Source organism: Lucilia cuprina, chromosome 5 (assembly GCF_022045245.1).
Source record: "Lucilia cuprina isolate Lc7/37 chromosome 5, ASM2204524v1, whole genome shotgun sequence".
In the NCBI taxonomy this organism is placed as follows: Eukaryota; Metazoa; Arthropoda; class Insecta; order Diptera; family Calliphoridae; genus Lucilia; species Lucilia cuprina.
Window position 1 is genome coordinate 46543813 of NC_060953.1, and position 2933 is coordinate 46546745.

The following is a 2933-nucleotide window of genomic DNA, read 5'->3' on the forward strand; positions in this document are numbered from 1 at the left end:
TCTATCTATCTATCTATCTATCTATCTATCTATCTATCTATCTATCTATCTATCTATCTATCTATCTATCTATCTATCTATCTATCTATCTATCTGTCTATCTATCTTCTATCAACGGCACCCCATTGGATCAAGTTTCAAATATATGTTTCAGAGATTCTGTAAAATTGTCAATAAAATTATTCAATATTAAAAAATTCCTATATTAAAATATTGAATACGAATATTGTATAAAAAACTATTCAAACTAAATGTTTTTATAGATATAGTTCAGCACTGGAATTTTTCTAAATTAATTCAAATATTTTTCTAATAACAAATTCAATTCCAACATTTTATGTAATATCGTTTACATTCCAAATATTTGGCTAAATCATTAAACATGTATTAGAAATTTATTGCTTGATGGAATGGCTTACACGAAAATTTTATACAAAATATTAAATTTGTAAATTTTGTTAACATTATTTTAGCGATCGTGATTATGCATTATTTATTTTAAGCCAACTGATAGCATTTCTATGACTGCTACTTAAAAGCAATAATTGGCAACTCATATATGTTCAAATGCAATTTTTGTTAATCATATACAAATGTTAGTAGCTGTGAAAGTGTTTTTATTTTTTTTTTTGTTATCGATTCATCGAGCTGCTCATAGTAAGTGCTGTCAATTTTACGTTTCACTGAATTTTTACTAGCGTTTGGAAATTGTTGGCAATTTCAAAATTTTTAATAAATAATATTTAATAAATATTGAACATATTAGATATAAAATGGAATAATTACAGATGTTTATAGTCGAGTGTATAATCTATAGCCTGGTCTATAGTCTAGTATATAGTCTAGTTTATAGTCTAGTATATAATCTAGTTTATAATCTATTCTAGTATATAGTCCAGTATATGGTTTAGTCTATTGTGTATTCTATAGTCGAGTTGATAGTCTAGTCTAGTCTAAATTCTTGTCTATAATCCAATTTTTAGTATAGTATGGTTTAGTCTTAGGTCTAGTCTATAGTCTTTGACGTTTTCCAAAGGAATTTTTTAAATTCTAAATCCGACGGTTTCTAGCAGTTGTTGTCGCATGGTTTAACAGGAAATGGTAGACACACATTGGCAACACTGCTCATAGCTCAAATAATTTTTCAGATAGTTTTATTTTTTTTTTTGCAATTTGCTAGTGGATTCTTCAAACTGTTCTTTAATCTATAAAAAATACACATGTTTGTGTTTGCAACAAGCCACTCATCAAATAATTGAGCAAAAAATTGAGTGGAGTTACAACTTTTTACAACTCTGTGTTATTATTTATAGGCATTTTTTTTGTTGCAAAAATGTAAACAACCGCACAAAACGAACAAACAAAAAAAAAAGCAGCTGCAATTTTATGGTGTTTAATAATATATTTTAAATAGAAAATGAAGATATCTAAATAAATAAATTGTAAATAAAAAAATATATAAATTATGTGAAGAATAAATAGAAAAAGAGAGAATACTAAAAAATTATTATGCGGTTGAGATCACCCAAAATTGAAAAAAAAAACAAACAAAAAACGCAAAAAATCTCTAATCAACTGTTAGAGAAAATAGAAAAAAATAAATAAAATAGACCAGTTATTGAAAACAACAATTAGTAAGAGCTAAAGAAGAAGAAGGAGGAGATGGTGATGGCGTAAAAGTCATATAGACTATAATAACAATAAGTGAAAACATTTAGAATAAAAATGAACAAACAGTGAAAAAATGTGTGTCTGCTGGTGGTGGTGATGGAAAACGTAAAACTATTTAGTAAATGATGCAGATACATAAAGAATATGTATGAATATGGCGAAAGAAACAACAACAACAACAAAGACAACAAAAACACAAATAGTTTAAACGAATATGTATTGAAAAACAAATAAATGATGGGCTTGGAACATATTTAATACTCATCAATATAGTATTGTCCAGCATTTAAAACAAAAATAACATAGAAATAACCAAAAAGTAATAGAAAAATAATAAAATTAACTGGCATCAAAGAAAACACCCCACTTGTCACCCGCCAAATCCAGGTGTAGCAATTACTCTTACACTTTGGCATTCATACAGCGAAAGCAAATTCTCCTCAGAGAGCAGACCAGAAACAGAAACAAACATCAGCCATTCAAACTACATTGTTATTTAATGTTATTGTTATTTCTGGTGCGGCTGTTTTTTGTTGCTGCTATTGTAGTATATTTTCGTTATGATTGTTTAATTCAATTGCCGCAATTGCTGTTTCATTAAAATAAATGTAAAAAAAAACCTAAGAAGACGCGATAACATACAAAAAACCCGAAACACATAAAAACACCAACAAAAATCACATCATTTGTGCCACTACTGCTCTAGTAGTATATCCCATAACCACTCAATTCAGTAGTACGTACTGTTTAAGTGTAGCAAGGCAGGCACTCAGTGGTAATTGTTTTTTTTATTCTCAGTATCAGTTTCATTAGTTTCATAGTTATGGTTAAATCGTTGGTATCCAAATTATCGTCTGCCTCCTCTACCTTATCGATTGCCTGTAGTTTCGGTAGCAGTCATGGAAAACATCATCATCATGATAATAATACAGCCTCTTCTACAGCATCATCGTCGTCAACATCCAACGCCATCTCTGGGGATAATTATTTAAAATGTAAATGTTTATTTTGTATTTTAATTATTTTGTTTATTTTATTTCTTTTTCGCGTTATTTATTGCTAAATTATATACAATATATTTTTCTCTAGGGATTTAGAGCAATTATTTGTAATTCGCTTTGTAATTGAATAATTTGTAATGAAATCATCAATTGATAAAAGACTATAGACTAGACTATAGACTAGACTATAGACTAGACTATAGACTAGACTATAGACTAGACTATAGACTAGACTATAGACTAGACTATAGACTAGACTAT

General features: G+C 28.1%; 1 protein-coding gene across 1 annotated transcript in view; it reads left to right on the forward strand.

Annotated features, from left to right (window-relative positions):
- Nucleotides 1-2933, forward strand: part of LOC111681115 (protein disabled) — a 40010-nt gene that overhangs the window by 28382 nt on the left and 8695 nt on the right. The window lies entirely within an intron of this gene.